Below are 21,573 nucleotides of genomic sequence, written 5' to 3' on the forward strand. Positions count from 1 at the left end.
CATATGAAGCTATTGAAAATACCATGGCTTGGGTTGGGCACCCCTTAGTCCTCAAGATGACATCTCTGCTCTTCAATACTTTAAAAAGTTCCTGTGCAGCAGATTTGCCCAGTGCAATACGTCATCTGATCTCTTGACTAGTCTTTGACCTAGTAACCAAAAAAACTTGAAAGAAGAGTTTTTTATTATCCTTTTTTTCAAATTGTGTTACATCATAACAATCATGTGTAAAAATAACTGATTTAACCTAGTTGCTGTTATTGTTAGGTGTAAGTGAGTTTGTTTCAACTCATAGTGACCTCGAGATAGGTTTTCCAAGGCAGTGAACGTGTACGGAAGCAGAAAGCCTCATCTTTCTTCTGAGGAGTGGTTGTTGGGTTTGATGTGGCAGTCATGTGGTTAGTAGATCAGTGTTTATGCTATAGCACTATCAGTGTCCTTAGAAGACAGAAATTATTGTGTTGTGTTTATTGTGCTCCTTTATCCTAAAGCTCTATTCTTGAAAGAAATGGCTATTGCTTGCAAAATGCTACTATTATCCCAACACTATTCCCGTGTTCTTTGAATCACAAAGTGAAGGCCAGGTAAAACATAAAATACTTGTTTCAAGTCATTGTTTTGAAGATTAAGTATAATGCAGTTAAGTAAGCAATAAAATGCCATGAAAGTCAGTTGTGTATGTTTGTGGGTGCTACCAAACACATAACAGTATAACAGGCATTCTGAGAAACTATTTGAAGAATAAGTCTGTGTCAAATTCTTTTAGCCAGTAATTGACAAAGTAGTTAGCCTCTGATTACCAAAAGCCAAGAGACTCTATACAGCCTTTGCCACCTATTGCCTTTTATCAGAAAGAGTAACATCTGCAATATCTGAAAAGATCTGAGAGAGAGAAAAAAAAATGTTGTTGTTCTAAGTCCCGTCAGGTTGGTTCTGTCTCATAGTGACCCTGCGTAGGGTTTCCAAGAAACAGCAGGTACGTTTGAACCAAGCAATTCAAACGGCCCTTGTGAGCCAGTGCTTGTCCTATAGTACCACTGCAGGGCTAAGTGAAATTTATCTGATGAAATAGAGTTGTTGTCACTAATTGCCTTTGTTTTGACTACAACTCATGGTGAGCCAATGTGTTCAGAGTAAAATTACTCCATAATGTTTTCAAGCTGTGTCCTTTGGTTGCAGATCCCCAGGCTTTTTTCTGAAGTGCTTCTGGTTGGGTTTCATTTAGTTAGTAGTCCAGCGTTTAATCATTTGCACCAATGCATTTGTTGCTGTTGTTGTTAAGTGCGGTTGAGTTGAGTTAGTTAACCAATAGAGACCATGTAGAGGATTTGTGAGGAGTGACTGATGAGCTTGAATCGCTGACCTTGAAGTTCAGACTCACTATTCATGTACTCACAGTGCCACACCAGAACTCCACCAGCCAATTAGGAAGCTTTCTGAGGAAATGTCTCATTTTCTTGAAATTTTTTCTACCAAAAAAAAAAAAAAAAGCTTCAGAATTGGCTATTTATTTTGTTTTCTTTTCTTTAAAAAAACACAAAAACATCCAGCCAGTTAGAAAGCTTTTTATGGTATTAGATTTCAACAAAATGAGACATTTCTTCATATGCTAGTTATAATCCAACCTCTGTGTTTTTCACTTACAAAACATCTGTATCAAAGTGAGAGTAATATTGTTGAAACAATGATTTTGAATCTGCTCATTTTATTATAAGGATTTTATAATAAAATTTTATAATAAAATTGTTGTTGTTGTTATGTGCCGTGGAGTCGGTTCCGACTCATAGCGACCCTGTACAGGGTTTCCGAGACTGTAAATCTTAACGCGAGCAGAAAGCCCCATCTTTCTCCCGCGGAACAGCTGGTAGTTTCGAACTGCTGACCTTGTGGCTCACAGCCCAATTCGTAACCACTACGCTACTAGAGCTCCGTGATAGAGAAATAGATAACAAAAATAAAGATAAATATCTCCATAGAGATGCTGAGGTTGTCTCTGTTTACATCATAAATAAAAATTAGTACCAGTAAAGAATCACATTTAAATTATACCTGAGAATTTTTTTTGTTGTTGTTAAGTGCCACTGAATTATTTCTGACTCCAAATTACCCTGTATAGGGTTTCCGAAGAGTAGCTGATGAGTTCGAACCACCAAACTAGCAGTTCAAACCGACTTTGTGGTTGAGCACTTATCCTCCAACCCCACACCAGGGCGTTGTTTAGAGTTTGTTATTTATTTTTAGGCTGATGGTATCACATTAGTCAATAATATATGAGTTTATTTGTTTTAAGGTACTTTTTTTTTTTTTTCTTCTTTATACCATCTGTCGTTAAGATTTCTTTTAGGATAAATTAAGGAGAGAATCAGAAATATCTGTACTGGGTCAGAAAAGACAATTGATACTTTGGTGCCAAGACAAATTTTTGATAAAAATTGGAATGCTATGATTCACCATTAAAAATAGTACTTAAAAGGTCTAATTCTATCTTAGTTGGTATGTAGCATATCGGTTGTATTGGCAGACTAGATCATGGAACATTCCTATCAACTCTCTCGGAGTTCTGTTGGCACTGAAGAATAAACAGAAAACCTCATCTTTCTCCCATGGAGCAGCTGGTGGGTTGGAGATGCCAACTTTGTGGTTAGCAGTCCAGTGCTAATCCTACAGTACCACAAGATGTTGTTGACAAGGAATATTTTCACTGCATTGAAAAACTAGATGGTTAATATTTTCAATTAATATAATTGATAGAAGACTTACGGTGTTCAATATTTCTGAATAAAGAGTTAAACACAACAACCTGGGTATAATAAAAGGATTTCACATAAAAGACAATCATTTATTTCTTTTATAACTGTCCTTTTAAAATATAGTATTTCTCTCTATTACTTTATTGTCTCTTAGCTCTAGGATCTTCTGAAGAAAGCAATAAAATTCAATTGGAACCAGTATAAAATTGGTAATTTTGATAAAGTCTAAGCATTTCTTTTCTCAATATCAAGATTGCATTAGAATCCTCCCAGGGGGCTGCATGGCTTTTCATCAATTTACTATTTTATATAAAGGAAAATCAGTGTTCCTGCTAGATGTACTTCAATTGCTATGCATTCTAGGCACAAAGAAAAAAATATGTACTCATATTACTTCCTTCAAATAAATGTTCAGTGAAGAAGGCAGTTTAGAAAGCCAAAGTTCTGATGCTATATAGTAGGCTAATGACATGGTTCTTTGGAAGAACAACCTGGAAGGAGTGATTTTCCTAACCGTAAAAACCAAACTTACTGCTACGAGCAAGTCAGTGCTGACTCACAGACTAGAGCTACTCATAGAGTTTCCAAAGCTATGAAAACGTTCAAATGCAAACGTCCATGTCTCTCTCCTGGGAAACGGGTGATGGGTTCAAACAGCCAACCTTTTGATTAGCTGTTAAGCTCTCAAACCACTGTGCCACCAGCTCTCTTCTCTCCTAGCTTAGAGCTCAATGATTTTCTGGAGGGAAGAATGCAAGGAAGGTGTTTGAGTTAAATGAATGAAGAAGTTGCGAGTATACACCCAAAGATTGTCTCACAAAGCCACATTTCCAATTGCTTATAGGAGTAAGCTGCAAGTTTGTATTTAGGATTGGATTCAAGTTAATTCTGTGTATAGGATGAAGTCCTAAGGATACTTATTAAGATAGGAATTTTTAAAAATACTGGAACATATTACACAGGAAAGACACACTTTTTAACTCAGTGGGTTAGGCATTGGGCTACTAATCTTACGTACCACTATTCAAACCCTCTTGCTGTTCCACAGGAAAAAGACGAGAATGTATGCTCTCAGGAAGATTTACAGTCTTGAAAATCATACATAGGGTATCAACTTATTGGCAGTACATTTTATACCTTAATAAACTATGTTTGCTTTTGCTTTTACTAGTGACAGAGCAAACAAGATCATATAAAGTTAATACTAAAATAATAAATCTCCATTTAAAATTGTGTTGAACTTCCACAGACTGAAAGGGAATCTAATTGTTGTTGTTAGGAGCCATTGAGTTGGTACTGACTCATAGCAACATTATGCACAGCAGAAGAAAACACTGCCCGACCGTGGGCCAACCTCACTACTGTTGCCACGCTTAAGCCCATTAATGCTGCCACTTGGCCAATCCATCACGCTGGGATCTTCCTGTTTTTCTCTGACCCTCCACCTTACCACACATGATATCCTTCTCCAGTGACTGGTCCCTCCTGACAATATGTCCGAAGTATGAGAGATGAAGTTTGGCCATCTTGGCCTCCAAGGAGCACTCTGGCTGCACTTCTTCCAACTGTTGGTTCTTTTGGCAGCCCATGGCATTTTCAATATTCTCCTCCAACACCATAACTCAAAAGCATCATCCTTATTCACTGTCCAGCTTTCACATGCATCTGAGGTTATTGGAAATACCATGGCTTGGGTCAGAGGCACCTTAGTCCTCAAACCCATGCCTTTGTCTTACCTACTTTGAACAAATTCTTTGCGGCAGATTTGCCTAATGCAATATGTCATTTGATTTCTTGACTGCTGCTTCTATGAGTGATGACTGTTGATCCAAGAAGAATGAAGTCCTTGACAACTTCAATCTTTTCTCCATTGATAAGAATGTTGTTTATTGGTCCAAGCACCATAGTCTTGGGGATTTCACTACTCTCCACCTAACCAGTATTTGCTTACTTCTTTTCACTGAATTTATTTCTATATATATCATCACTAGCAGATAATACAGAAACCAATAATAATTAGTGATCAGATGTTGTTTGCTGTCGAGTCAGTTCTGATTCATAGGTTTTCTTAGAGTGGCTCATAGGTTTGAACCGCTGAACTTGCAGTTAGTATCACCAGGTTGAGTTGTCAGATAGAAATCAGTAAATACAACGTAGCATATTCACAGCTTTTTAAAATTTCTGTGTCCACTAAAGCACACATAAACACACATACATGCGTACACATCCTAGAATCATTTTATCTTCAAAGCTCTGCCATCTGGCTCATATCATATCTAGTAGATAAAGTCATTATTCAATCTTACTACATCTGGTAGCAAGAGCTTCAATTTAGTTGTGTTTACTTGAGGAACTGTGTAACTAAATCACAAAACAAGGTCTTTGAGTTGAAATTGAATTTCTTTTCTTTTTAGCTTCTTTGTGATAGCTCCTCCACTGAAACTGCATTAATTTTCATAATTGTGTAAATTTTTCATTATACAAGTAACTACCCTCATAAGACAATGGGCTTTTGAAAAAAAAAAAAATGTCATTTTTACTTAAATTAAGGATTTACAAACATGAAGTCATCACAAGAATTGTCTACACTTTTACAGTGGATTCGGCTCTCACAGAGGAAATGACTTTAGGCAAAATGATGCAGTCTGTCTTCAGAGACACCCACCCAGCACCAATGCTTTGGGTCTCCAGCCTTGTTATCTGATCCCCACAAACCATCCTCTGGCAAAGACTCTCAGCATGGACTTGTGATTTTTGGTTGCCTATAATCTCCTGGTTGGAAGTTACCTATTCAGCGTCAAGTCTCCTGTGTGCTACCCTAAAGCGAAATATACCTCTACAGAACAATCAGGATTTACCTTCCTTCTACTTTCATGTATTCATTTTAATAGCATAATTACAAAAATGATGGTAGAATATTTGTTAAATTCTTTCTGTTGATGTTAAGTGCCGTCAAGTTGGTTCTGACTCATAGCGACTCAATATAGGGTTTCTGAGGAGCAGCTGATCCTACAGCACCAAATAGGGGGAACTTTATTTCTATAATAGTCTTTAAGCATGTCTCATAAAAATTTTTCTGCTATCTCTAAGAAGTAGGCAGTTATCTGCTCTGATTAGCCACAGAGGAATACGGAGATGAAGTGTGCGTATGTAAATCGTGAGAGGAATGAGGACTCCAGCATAGAAAATCCTAGTGATTAAGAACCCTTGAGTGGGTTCCAACTCATAGTGAACTGTATCGGGTTTCTGAGGAGTTGCTGGTAGATTTGAACCACTGACCTTGCCATTAGCAGTCCATTGCTTACCCTACAATGCCAAATCAGGACCCCAGAGAAAAAGGTATCAAGAAAGCCAGATCCCAGCTGGGAGGAGGGAGACGGGCCACCTGTTGTGAGGCCATGGAACATTGTTGTTGTTAGGTGCCATTGAGTTGGTACCAACTCATAGCAACCCTATGCACAGCTGAATGAAACACTGCCTGATCCTGGGCCAACCTCACTACTGTTGCATAGAGTGTACCTCCTGCTGATGAACCACCTGGGAAATAACCCATCATTTAACCATCTTTACTTGTGAATTCCTAAAAACAGAGAATGGGATTTTCATCGTCTTGTGTGGGATCAAGATTTCAAGAGCACATTTCAATCTCTAATCATGATATAATTATACAGATCAGGTGAGAATTTTCCCATTAGCTGGAGCACTGGTGTACACCATCACCCTTGTGTAAATGATAAAATTTTATTTATAGAGAAATGCTGAGTGATGGACATTGATTAACCTAATTTCACAGGTGAATAGCCAGAGCTCAGTTTTCTCCATTTTAAGTAGTTTGCTCAGTATCACAGGGATAGTAAGTAATGTGGATGGGTATTGGTATGCAGCTAAATGATCCATAGTCCTCATCTACTCAAGACTAATTCAATAATATTGTTATTATTTTTTTCTAGAGAGGTAATGGTGACAGAGATCTATGAAATAATAGAGGAATACCATAAATATTTTGATTATCAGTAAGACACTATTATGAATTAACAACACATCCCATGCTCCTGGCAAATTTCATACACTATTAAAACATATTTAAAAGAATGAAAGGTTTAAGAGACTGGAAAAGGAAATTGCAACAAAAGAAATATTGTAAAACTGGAAAACAGTACTGAAAAAGCTAAAGCCAGAAACGACTGTTTTATGGCAAGGAAACATCCAAATTTGCAATGCAAAATTCACAGTGAACTCAATAATTAAGTCACATTATGCATGCACTGAGTGATGCAAGGGTAAAGATGATAATGAAGACAGAAGGATTTTAAATAATTATTTCCAGAAGAAATACACTTCTTATCCTCTTTTGCACTTTGGACAGCAAGCTGACCATCCTCTCTGTTACTGGCATAAAACCAGGGAAGCTACTAAATGGAAATTATTTTAATCAAGGAAATCAAGTCCAATTGACAATGGAGGATTAAATTTAAGTTTACATATTAAACATTGTGCTTCCCAAACATACTGTCCCTTAAATCACAGATTGCAGGAAGTAAAGAAGGAGGTGGAGGACTCATCGATGGAAAACAATCCGAGTAACTCAAGGGAAATGACAACAAGAAATTGGCAAAGTTTCCCCCATGAAACCACATGTTTACTTTTTGCTGCTGTTGTTAAGTATCTTAGAGTCCGTTGGGAATCATAGTGACCTTGTATACACTTTCTGAGAAGCAGCTCGTGGGTTTCAACTGCCGTTCAAACTGACCTTGGGATCTAATCCATTATCCTGCAGTGCCTCACCAGGACTCCTCATGTTTACTAGCCTCCCCTATGCAGGAATCATGCAATTAGATTTTTACATCCATTTTTAAATTGGAATGTACATTGAGTAGCCTTCTGAGGAAAACTCCTTTTAAGAAAGACAGAGACCTAACCATGAAACAGTAGGGAAACATAACTTGAAAACCAAACCAAAACACACTTCCTTTGGAGAAAATAGAAAGGAGCTATGCAAGAATAAAATTAAATAAAAATTTCCAGAGATATTATAAATCATTGATCCTCAGATTTACAATGAACAAAAGATCATAAAGCAGATTTAAAATATATTTGTTCTTTAGCACATCCCTGAGGTACCAGAGAACACCAATGAAAAGGAAAAGAGTTTAAAAAGTGTTTTATAAAGTAACTACCGATCATGCTAATAATATTCACTTCTACTAGCAAAGATTAGAAGTGAAGAGGTTACAAGAAAATGGTTTGAAAGTAGAAAAATGCCTGACCTTTGCCATAAAGTCTTAACCTTTAGTAAGTGATAGATCAAGTAATTAAGAAATAGAATAGATAAAATCTGAGATAGGTAGAAAATGGGAGAATTTGCCATTATTGGCTATTAAGGAATAAATTTTATGCAGAAGAGAACACACTCCAAATAGAACATATGAGATGCAAGATGAAATGGTGAACAAAAATATTAATACATATATAAATAAAGATAAACAAACATGAACAAAAATAAAAATGAAATAACTAAGATTTATGAAGAAAAAATGACATTATAGCATAAAAATATGCAAAGTGAATAGAGAAGTTCTTGTAATTCAAGTTATTTCTGATTTTTTTTTGCAATGAAGACCATAATATAAACTCAGACTTAGTTGTAAATAGTTGATGAAATAGTTAGAGAAGTCCTGTAGGATACGTACTGGACTGCTAACATCAAGGTCCACAGTTCAAACCCACCAGCTGATCCTTGGAAACCTTGCACAGAGTCTCTATGGGTCAGAATTGACTCAATGAAACTTAATAGCAACAACAAGAAGTATCCCAAGTTCATAAAAGGATTAGAAATATAATATATAATCAAAAACAATAGTAAAAAGAAAAAAAGCCTTAAAACTAAATCAGCAAATTCCTAATGACACAATATGGTTGTGAGGGTGGCAATGCAGGTGATAGGCAGAGGGTAAAGGAGAGCTACGGACACATTAAAAATCACATTCAATTATAATAAATCTCATTAAAGTACAATTTAATTTGAATTTATCAGTGATTACAATAATTGTTAATGCAGCACACTTTCTTGTTAAAAAGTGATGATAATACCCTATTACAAAGCAAAACCAACTAACCGTGCTTCAAATCCATCAACATAAAGTCTTAACCTTTAGTAAATGATAGATCAAGTGAAGAGAGTTATTTTAAGGACATAATGAACAAAATTTGAAAATTATTATATCTCAGTCCAGTGGTAGACTAGTAAGGTCAAAACATTAATTTTCAAAGCATTGATTTCAGATAGGTTGTTGTCATTTATCACAATGCAAATGTTGATCATAATAATAAGAATATAATAACATTTAATAGTTTTGGAAATTAACCCCACCCCAACCCTTACACTCACATAAAGACACTTCACATCTGAAAAATAAAGGATCAAATGAGAAGTCCTAACTGAAATGAAAATATATTCAGCACTCAATGATTTAAAAAATCTACTGATCTAACTTTATGTATATTAAGGCACTTAAAAAGTTCATGGAAAATTGGAGTGAAAAGATACGTGAATTTTTCTATGAACTTTTTAAAGTTCCTTCATAGAGTTAAAGATGTTCTTTGTAGAGCACATACAGCTTTAAATTATTACATTAAAAATGCAGGAACAAAATAGTATGTTATATATAGCCTAAATGATTAGTAAATAAGTGAAAAGTAATTTTTAAATAAGAAAAAAGTATGTAACATAAGAAACAATTTAATTAAAAGGATAAACATATGTGAAAATATGCATCATAAAAACTAATAATTTTTAAATAACAGCTGAAAAATTCATGGGGAAAAACAAACTGCACAAAAATGTATTAAAAATGAATTACAAAAACTCTCTAGATACTTTAGAAATTCAACCGCAGTGAGAAATATCAGGAATAAATCTTTACCAGTATAAGCAATGTCTTTACATAAAACTGAAATAGCTTAAAGATGGAAAATAAAGTTAAATGACATATATTATCTTACTCCAAGACTTACTAAAAGTTAATTTGATAAAAAAAAAAACGTGGTACCAATGGAGGAATTGAAAATTAGATAATAGAGCAGGTTATAAAATTTAGAAACTGATAAAATATGCAGATAACTTAATTTCAAGTAAATTTCTAAATCAGTTCAACAGGAACAGAAGTACTTTTGAATGAATGGTGGCAAAGCATGACTATCAAAATGGAACAAAACTGAAATTCACACCCTATCTCTTATAAAATAATTCAATATGTATTATAAATTTAAATGTAAAAGCAAATAAAAAATAATGGAGATATCTCTTTAAAGATCAAATTGTTTTCAATTACCTTAACTTTATCCCAGTATAAACTCAGGAATATTTATAGGAATACAAACATATACAGCACACAACCAGGTATAATTCACAATGTTTTCAAATTAATAATTGCTGGTCACACAGAAAAAATAAATAAAAATATCAACATGTAATGAAAGAAAAAATCAGCCAATCAAACAATACAAATGATATAATTAATAAAAATTAATATTAGAGTCATTATTGTAACTGTATTTCATAGGTTTGAGAATGTGGAGAAAAGATTAAGTATGTTATGATCAGAATACAAAACATATAAGAAGATGTTAATCAGTTTATAAAGATGAAAACTCTGAAGGCCAAAATTTAAAACAAACACAAAAGCCTAGATAGAATTATTGAAGATTAGAGACATTGCAGAAAAACATTATCTGAACTTTAACAATCACCAGTAGAACTTTCCAAAATAAAACCCTGAGAGTAAAAAGATAAAATATATTAAAACAGAAGCAGTGAAATATGGAACAATGTCCAGCCACTCAATAAGTATGGACGTATGTCTGTGAGTGAAAAGAGATAAGGAGAAAAAAAAATGTGCATGAAAAAATAATGCTCAAAGATTTTCCAAATTTACTAAAACCTATAAATCCAAAGAGTAAAAAGTCTTAATGATTTCCAAAATGCAAAGGTATAAAATTCCAGAATGACACCAAATCCCATTGTAAGCAATGTGCTCACACTTCAGCAATAAAGTAAAAATATGTTTAAAAAATTGTTGGGGAAAACAAGATACATCCTAAATTGAGGAACAAAAGTTGAAGATTACACATATGTGTTAATAACATATACAATTTGTATGTTCCATAAACCTAAAAATAGAAATGAAAAATGTGCAACTTATAGAGAAACACAGCAAATACAACATGTCACGTTATTATGCAATATTGTTGCAGATTTGGTACCAAACATTCAGTTAATATGGAAGTGTTCAACATGCTTTTCGTCTTGATGAAAGTTAACAAAAATTTATTTGATGTGCAAAGCCAAATTCATCCTGTACACAAGTGACATACCAAATAGTGTTTCTAAAAACTAAAAATAAAGGGATGAGTACAGATTTACCAGGAAAATAAAAACAAATTAAGGAGACATGGTGAGTCTAGCATCATATGTAGACGTCAAACTAAAATGTACTAGTTGTAAAAAAGGAGGACACAGCTAAATTCCACAGTCGAAAATTTGAAAATTTATGCAATAAATAGCACACCTACTTCAATATGATATTGTGATATACCAAAAGACATAAATAGAAATATACCCAAAACAGGATATTTAAATACACCAGTCTCAGTTAAAGTGGACAACATAACACATGAGCAAGAAGACACAAAAAACAATTAGGTTGACATTAGCAACAATGTTTAGTACGGGTGTGTTTAAAAAATTGTAGGATAAACACTGAGCTGTGTACCACAAGGTCAGTGGTTTGATTCACCAGCTGATCCATGGGAAAAAGCTGAGCCTTTCTGTTCCCTCATGGATTTACAGCCTTGGGAATCCTATATAGGGTTGCTAAGAGTCGGAATCAATTTGACAACACTTAACTAGGTCCTGGTGTGGCGCTGTGGGCTAATGCGTCAGACTGCAAAGTCATTTGAACTGCAAGGTTGGCGGTTCAAGCTCACCAGCTGTTCTTTGGAAACCCTATATAGAGTCATTATGGGTCGGAATTGATTTGACGGCACTTAACAACAACAACTAGGGTATATTTTTATTTATAATTCTGCTATTTATGTTCAACGGAAACAAAATATTATAATGTGGCCTCCAATTCACTAGGGGAAGGGAGATTGCGGCTATCCCTTCAAGTGGAAATCTTACTAATGTAAGAAAACAGTTTCAGCAGGAAGGCCAGGGGCTGCATGTGTGACATGTCAGACGGTAAGCATAACTGAAACAATAAGCAAGAAAAGTATTTAATGGTGACCAAAGTTCCTGAGAAACATGGAACAAAATAAAATTCCATAGTGCTTCAGAACTGTTATTAAGAAAGTTTACAGCATAACACTATTTATTGTTGTTGGTAAGTGCCATTGAGTCGGTTCCAACTCATTGTGACCCTGTATAGATTTTCCAAAGAGTGGTGAGCTTGCAATGCTGATTAGACCATGATGATTTTTGTGTGTGTGTGTGTGTGTGTTTTTCACATTTTTTTAAAATAAAAACTTTTTATTGTAAAGTAAATAAAGGTTTACAGAGCAGATGATCAGTTTTACATTCGACAAACCACACAAACTTCATTTCATCACACTGATTATAATCCCTTCAATTTAACATCACTTATCCCACCTCCTACATGCATTTGTATTCCCATTCCTCCTTCGTTCCCTCTTCTGAATTTCCCCTTGGGTAAATGCTACCTTTTTCATCTCAGACGGATGCCTATTCTAGTGAGGTGAGAGTACCTTACTAGTGTTGCTGTTCTTCTACAAACCTGTCTGTTGCTTGGATGAAAATTGAACTACTGGGGTTAGCTCAGTTTCAGATCTATAAACTGACCAAGGGCCATAGTACTGAGGTTCAACCATTCTTTATCCAACAATTATAGGAGACAGACAGACTTTATTTTGTGAATATGAATTTTGTTCCATATGTTCTCCCACTCTATCCAGGACCTACTAATGCGATCCCTTTCAGAGTAGTTGGCAGTGGTAGCTGAATACCAACTAGTTCTTCTGGTCTCAGGAAAATGATGTTCACTTGGTCCATTAGTCCACTGGACTATTTGTTTACCTGTATCTTCAATTTTCATAAGTTTTCTTTCCTATGGACTGGAAGAGACCAATGCTTGTGCCTTAGATAGCCACTCACAAGGTTTTAAGACCCCAGAAGTAACTCAACAAAAGGAAGACGTAAAATATTATCTTTGTGGTCTACACTTATTGACCATGGTGTTTCTCAGGACTATGGATGAGTCCCTGGAGCCAGCAACTCATTTCCTCTATGTATTTGATTATACCTACTCATCACTTTGCCCTCTGTATGCCTCACTACATTCATGGCTATTTTGTTAGCAAAGATAGGTACCATGTAAAAATACCTTCTGTCAAGTCTATCGGTATTTGTGGGTATTCTCCCACACTTCCTCTTACAGCCATTTAGCCTACCTGGCTATCCATGCGCCTACTTCCATAGATCATCATTATTTCAGGATTGTGTAAATAACTATATATATATATATATTTGTAAACCTCCCTCTTATTGCATATTGCCATCCTCTTCATCCAAATGAATATGTGTTTGCCCTCTAGCTGGAATTCTGTTGTGGTACTGTAGGATAAGCACTGGGCTGCGAACCACAAGGTCAGTAGTTCAGAATCCACCAGCTGTTCTTCAGAAACCCTGTACAGGATAGCTATGAATTGGAATCAGGTGAACTGCCCTTAACAACAACCATCTAGCTAGTGAATTGCTCCCCCTTCCCTCCCATTCCTGGTAACCATCAAATAATATTTCTTTTAGTGTGAAAACCTTTTCTTAATTTTTTAAAATGTGGTTTCATATAATCCTTGTCTTTTGAGGATTGATTAATTTCTGTCGCAAAATGACTTGAGTGAATGCAACATGTATTATTGCCTAATATGAAATGGAAAATTGGAAGGTTTAGTTGCTTGATAAAACCTGTATAATTAGTTTTCAAAATCTTTCAAAAAGGAGGAGTAAAAAAAAATGTTAAGTATCCATGATCATAAAATATATTAGGAAGCATTACCAGGATTGTAATGTCTGTAACCATTATATATTCCAATATACTTCACAATGCTTTACAGAATTCCTCTAATTGAAACACCTTAAATGCGAAAACAATGACCTCATTGGAACCTCTTATTCTGGATTTTCACAATATTTGTTTTTTCTGAAAATATGTTAGTCCATAATTCTCTCATTTTTACATACACAAAGCAAGTTGTTAATATTTAGGAAATTAGAATGCATCTCATTATATATGAACAAAATCACTTCCTTGCGTTTATTTCCATTGTTATGTTAGGCACAGTGAAAGTCATAATAGTATTACTTTTTAATTCAATTAAGCTTTAATTCTTGTGGAATTCTTCAATGAAAAAAGTTCCTAACATGAAAGACAAAGTAGTAAACAAGTCAGAGGGATCCTGTGTACACATTTCAACTCCTTTATGTGACAATTACAGGTCAAGTGAAAATCACCTTTCCATGCAGGAAAAATAGTAACATGACATGGCAAGAACATTTATTGAGGAAGTAGTACATTATAAGAAGCTCTGGTAGCGTAGTGGTTATGAATCGGGCTATGAACCGCAAGGTCAGCTGTTCGAAACTATCAGCTGTTCCAGGGGATAAAGATGAGGCTTTCTGCTCCCATAAAGATTTACAGCCTCGGAAACCCTGTGCAGGGTCGCTATGAGTCGGAACTTACTCCACTGGCACATAACATAAGGAACTCTGGTACTATAGTGTTTGCGAGTTGCATTGCTAACCTCAAGGTAAGCAGCTTAAAACACCCTGCTGTTCCTTAGGAGAAAGATGAAGATTTCTGCTCGCAGAAACCCTATACAGGATTGCGATGAGTTGGGACCAACTCCACGGCATATAACCAACCATAACACTGTATAAGCAATAATTTTTAATTTCAGTAAAGCCTAATGAAGGGGTACGGTGTAAATCATTTAGAGTATTCTATTAAAAAAAAAAACAAAAAACAAAAAAAAACAGGACCTCTGGTAGCGTAGTGGTTACTAATCGGGCAGCAAACCTCAAGGTCAGCAGTTCGAAACTACCAGCTGTTCCGAGGGAGAAAGATGAGGCTTTCTGCTACTGTAAAGATTTACAGCCTTGGAAACCCTGTACAGGGTCGCTATGAGTCGGAACCGACTCCACGGCACACAACAACAACAAATAAAAATAGAACATCGTTTATATTTTTTAAAAACTTAACACGATGCTCTGTGTTTTCCAAATACCCACTGTTCCTAACTCCCCTTTTGGTTTTTGGTCTCCATCAAATGCACAGACATCTTGCCAGTTCCTCGGATCAAGAGTACAGGGGCTACAGGAGGTACAAACATCTCCTTATGTCAATTTGGTTCCTTCTTTACCAGATTCAAACACACTGTCTAGCTACATAAGGGTGTTCTGGTCATGGGCACATATACATATATACTGTGTAAGCTACTTATCTATATGTATGCATGTTGTTCTTGCCATAAATTGGCACCAACTTATGGTGGCTTCACATGTAATGTGTAATAACAGAATGAAATTATGCTCAGTCTTGCACCATCTTCATGATCATTTGTATATCTGAGTTCACTGGTTTTCCTCATGTTTTCTGACCCATTATTTTACCAAACATGTCCTTTTGTAAAGATCGGTCTTTCATGATAAGTATCAAAATAAACAAGTCAAAGTCTCTCCATCCTCACTACTAAGTTTCATTCTGGTTGTATAGATTACTCTATAGACCACAAAGAATATGTGGTTTGTTTGTGTAGGTGTGTGTGTGTGTGAACAATTGAGGAAAAAAGAAATCATTTTCTCACAGGATAATTTAACTAACTGTGGTGTAGTGATTACTTGCTATGGTTCTTGTAGACATCATCTTTGTGACTTATAGCATAAGACTGGCTAGGGCCATGCACATTGGATGTATTTTTTATTTTTCTAAAGAGGCTGGGAAAGAGAAGGGTGGGTGGGTGGGTGGGTGGAGGGGATGTTGATAAGATTGTTTGATTTAGTTTTGAGTGATTGTTATCAGAGTTCATTGTGATTGTAAATACTTGGAATTCCAATGTGGGGACTGGTCAGTTTTGCCATCCTGCTGGACATAAAATTAGCCATCTCAGAAGCAGGAATGGGGAGATCTCACTATTGTCAAGAAAGAAATGTCAGAAGTGGAGTGCATCATTTGAACCCTGAGATCTCTGTGAGCCGAGCCTTCTTTATCCAGGAGAAAGAAAGCTGTGATACAGAGGCATGGCAATGGAGTGGCAGAGAAGCAGCGTCAGCAGCATCAAGAGCCAGAGAGGTGGACCTCCTGGTCCATGGAACCAGTGAAGTTGAGTGCCTTCAGGCAGGGGGCTCACTTGCAGAGTAAGGTGTTTCCAGGTGTACTGACCCTTGGTGCAAGGCTTACTGACCCACAGAGCTAAGCCTGAATGTCTTTGAGCTGAGATTTTTGGCACAGTGGTGTGTCTTTGGGGCATTTATTAGCAGCATTTCAAGAACGTTATTGCCCAGAGAGCAGAGAGAGCACAGAATCCAAGGATATGTGCGGATGAGAGATCCAGGACCAGAGAGCAGCCTGCCCAATGATATGGTTGGGAAGAGTCTTTCCTGATCAATCAACTGTATCCTGAGCTTTTCTGATCTTGAATTATAATTTGTTGACTCCCTTAATCAGCCCCATAATCATGAGTATGTATTGTCTGTGAGTTCTTGAACCAGGCAAGGAAGTAGAGAGTTAGTGTCAGAATTGTGACAAAATGTTGGGATTTTGATTCTCCTTCCCCTTTGTGAAATCAGATGTCTCCTTCCTCCATACACCCAAATAACATTTTTACATTAACCAAAAATAATAGATGCAAAAACATCTATTACTGGAACTTGGAATATGCTCAATAAATGTTTGCTGTAAACTTTAGTTGTACTGATATTGTAGACTGTACTTTTCTCTTCTTAACTTCTTTTGGTGAGAGCCTACCTAAATTTCTCTGGGCTTGAACCTCTCATTTATTCTTAAATAGAAATCTTTCTTTCTTTTTTTTTTTTTTAATGCCACTGTTATTACCATAAAAACTCTGATAAGTAAACTCTGTATAATATTACAATTTAACATTTAATTGAATTTTTAAACTTAGCTCTTGAATATCCAATACCAAGTAAAGGATCTCTAATATGAAGTTCAGGAAATAAAGTAGGTCAGTATGAGACTGCCCAGTTAAAGGTCAAGTCAAGTCAGTTAAGAATCTGTGAAATCTGCTGCTAGGATTGATTGTGGTGCAGATTATAGCTAAGAACTGAAATAGCAGACAAACACACCACAAGGAAAAATAAGGTCCCATGTGTGGAAAAAAAAAATTTGTGAACACTATCAACCTTCTCTCTGTTTCTTTCTGCCTCTCTCTTGTTTTTTGGTATCAAGATCACTGACCAAAGTAGAGAGTTGCATACTAATTTAATAAGAAGAAATAAATTAATCATTCTTTCCACACAAGGGAGAAAGTAAATCATTTTATAAAGAAGACAGATCTTTAGTTTCTGACAGTTATTAAAGGGCAAAGAAACTATTTACAAATATGATCATATTCCAACATAATTTAAAAGGCATTTAGGCATTCCTAGTTTTCTCAAATTTCATTTAAAAAAAATTGATAATCAAAGTTTTTCCAGAAGACTCTAATATTTTTAACTATTATTGATAGCTCAGGGATCACCTATCATATGAAATAACTAGGTCATTTTCTTAGGTAAAAATGGATTTTCTTTGTAAGATAATCCTCAATATGAAAAAGGAGAATCCAAAAGTGTGGAGAAGTTCAAATGGGTGAATGGATTCTATAGCAAGTATAATCAGTATAACCTTGGCATAATCAAAGTGATTAATAGGATAATTAAATGAAGAGTTTGAGAGGGGGCTAAAGCATTTGAAAGTACAGTCCTCATCTACTGTCTCTTCAGAGAGTGACTGAGTAAATGCTTAGTGGCAAGTGTTCTGCTAGATGCTGGTATCATACAGCAAAAGAAATCATAGTTCGTGACCTTAAGCTATTACCTTCTACTAAAACAGTCAAATGTGTACAGTACTAATGACAACACAGTGTGATTAATTTATAATTGAATCATAAACTTCTGATATCAACCAGAAGAGAATCATTAGGGATTTCTCCCTATCTACATAGGGACAGGCTTCCCAGAGGAGCGATAAATGGGCTGGAACTTAATTTTCAAGATGAGAAAGAACAATCAAGTACAGATAAAATAGCACAAAGAACAGCTTTTAAATATTGATCAATAACATAGACACTTTGATCAATTCATTATGGGGGAGAATTTGACCAGGTTCCTCAAAGAAAATTGATCCTTGGTTGGTAAATACAAGAGAGAAAATTTCCACCAATTTCCTATGTATGTATGTATATATATGGTGGTGGTGGTGGTGGTGGTGGTTATGTGCCATGGAGTCGGAACCAACTCAAAGTGACCCTGTACAGAGTTTCTGAGGCTGTAAATCTTTATGGGAGCAGAAAGCCTCATCTTTCTCCCGCGGAACAGCTGGTAGTTTCAAACTGCTGACCTTGTGGTTCGCAGCCCCATTCATAACCACTACACTACATGTCAGCCACATTTAAAGTATTTGCGTGTTGTAGGTGTTGCCCATGACACAACGTGTTCTCTTACAGAGAGTTTGTTAAGTTATTACTATTGCTCAATTTCACAGAGTTCATAGAAAATAGAACTCAAATATAATGGAATTTTTGCATGAACTCTTTGAAACCCACTCATATATGTTTATATATGTATATACACACATTTACACACATACATGAAGAGGCTTCAAAAAGTTTGTGGGAAAATTCCATTATCTTTTAATTTCATTTTTCATGAACATTTAATAGTACCCTCATGTGAGTGTGTAACTAAACATGTCATGTCATGGGCAGCACCTACAACATGCAAATATATATGTGTGTGTGTGTATATATGTGTATTTTTTATTTTTAATGTGTATATGCATATGTCTGTAGATAGAGAAAAAGAGAGAGAGTGAGACCTGGTGTGGCGATGTGGGTTAATACATTAGATTGCAAAGTAGCTTTGAACCGCAAGGTTGATTTAAGCTCACCAGCGGCTCCTTGGAAATCCCATCCAAGGTCGCTATGGGTCAGAATCTACCAGACAGTGCTTAATAACACACACACACACACACACACACACACACACACATATATATACAAATGTTTCCTAGGCTGTAAATCTTAAGGGGAGCAGAAAACCTCATCTTTCTCCCTCAGAACAGCTGGTAGTTTCGAACTGCTGACCTTGAGGTTTGTAGCCCGATTCGTAACCACTACACTACCAGAGCTCCTACACGTGTGTGTCTTTGTTTTCATTAAGTACAGTCGAGTCAGTTATGACTCATAGTGACTCTGTATAGGGTATCCGAGTCTTTAAATCTTTGCAGGAGCAGAAAGTCTCATATTTATCCTGTGGAGCAGCTGGTGAGTGTGAACTGCCAGACCTTGTGGTCCACAGTCCAGTGCTTATCCCTTGGAGCCACTGTGCTCCCATATATACACTAGCTCATATATATATACACACAACACACACACACACATATATATTTGTTGTTGTTGTTAGGACCCATAGTGACCTTATGCGCTGCAAAACGAAACACTACCCGATCCTAGGCCAACCTCTCACTACTGTTGCCACGCTTGAGTCCATCGATGCTGCCACTTGGCCAATCCATCTCGTCATATATATATATGATGAGATGGATTTGTGTGTTTGTGTGTGTGTATATACATACATACCTATACACATATATAAGGGCTCTGGTAGCGTAGTAGTTACAAACCGGCTTGCGAACCTTAAGGGCAGCGGCTCCATGGGAGAAAGATGAGGCTTTCTACTCCCATAAAGATTTACATCCTCGGAAACCCTGTTCAGGGTCGTTATGGGTCGGAACCGACTCAACGGCACTTAACCACAACAACAACATACACATACATACACACAAACACACCCAAAGGAGTTCAAAATTTCATATGTATATATTTGTTGACCTGACACCAGATATGACTTATTAGCCTTTTCAAACCTCAGCAGGTTGTGTATCTACTCCAAGAATAAGGTGAAGCATTCTTCCATGCACTGAAAGTATTATTACGCCCATGAAGACAATGTTTTAGATATAGCAAAGATAATGAGCTGAAACAGTCCAGGCAATTATTTTCCATGGGTGAGGATCTCTGATAAGCTGCTCACTTTAGTGTGAAATACTGTTGTTTTCACACAGACTAAGAAGAGAAAAACATGACAATGTGTTGGCACTGGGGGATCTTTTGTTCCATGATGGATGTGCTCTTTCTAGGAAGAGGAGGAAACAATCGGGCCTCATTCATTAAGTTGATGTAATGGTGGCATGAACTATCATACCCAGAGATTTTCACTGGAATCTTACCCCACCAATCACTTTCTCACAGCCTAATGGAGTGTCCCTGACATCAGAGACTGATGAATTGCCCAGTGCCAATTAAAAAGAGACACTTTTACTGTCAGTCATTTAGCTTCAATATTCTCTTTTACTAGATTAGGTTCCATAAAAATGACAGGAATGATGAAAGTTTATTTGTAAAGTTTCTCACTTTAATTTTTGAAACTCAGGCCTCTGAATTTTCGCTCAGCTTCCTATATTAGAAAGGGCACTTATCAATGTCATTAGAAAGCCATTCGAAGGAGATAATATTGGTTCTGAAATATTGGCAGATTCAAGCTTCTAGGATAAAAATTAACTAATTATGAAGAAAAATATCCTCATCTATTTATCAACTATACATTGATAACATTCAAATACCATCAAACTTGCTTATTTAAACAAGAAAAAGCATTGTAAACCCTGAAGTTACTCCACCACTTATCTAAAATGATCTCAAAGTTTGGGGTTTTCCAAAATGATTCTTTTGCCAAAAGAAATATATGTAGACAGATTATACTCATAATGCAAGGATGCAAGGCCTCTGAACATATATCAGTCCCTGCTACTGAAGGGCAGATTGGTAATGTTGTGAATTTTATCCTATTAAGTCTTGGTTTTGCAGTCCTGGATGTGGTTAATGTGGGTTCACTGCAGAGTCGGCTTGATATGCAAGGTTGGTGGTTCAACCTAATCAGCTGCTCCTTGGAAACCCTATATAGGGTCACTATGGGTTGGAACCAACTCAACAGCACTTAACAAAAGCAACAACAACAAAATGGCTTGATTTAGGGTCTTTCCTATGCAACACAGTACAGATGGTATTTTAATAAACTTTTATTGTAGGAGTTATTTAATAAATATCTGCAGATCTCTAGTATGACAATAGTGCATCATATTGGTTAAGAGCTTGGCATAAAAGCTTGAGAGTTTAAATCTCATTACCACAATGAACTACATATATGACCTTGGGTACATCATTTAACACTATTCTTCTGTACTTTTCTAATAAAATTGTTATGAGGTTTAAATGTAAATTAAATGTAAGTATTTAGAAAATTGCCAAGCATAGCATTAGCACTCCATGCATGTGAGTTATTGTGATATATTCATCTCAAACAAAAATACACATGTCTCCTTGAATAAAGTAAATCTAAGTTCAGTCATTCTTTCTCTAAAAAGTCTTTGGTGTAGCAGACCATGAACTAGGTATTAGGGATATGAAGATGAATATGTGCACTCCTTTCCCCACTTCAGACTAGCTGTTCGCTTCACTCTCAACTCTAACC

Source organism: Chrysochloris asiatica, unplaced genomic scaffold, assembly GCF_000296735.1.
Source record: "Chrysochloris asiatica unplaced genomic scaffold, ChrAsi1.0 scaffold00056, whole genome shotgun sequence".
NCBI classification, from domain to species: domain Eukaryota; kingdom Metazoa; phylum Chordata; class Mammalia; order Afrosoricida; family Chrysochloridae; genus Chrysochloris; species Chrysochloris asiatica.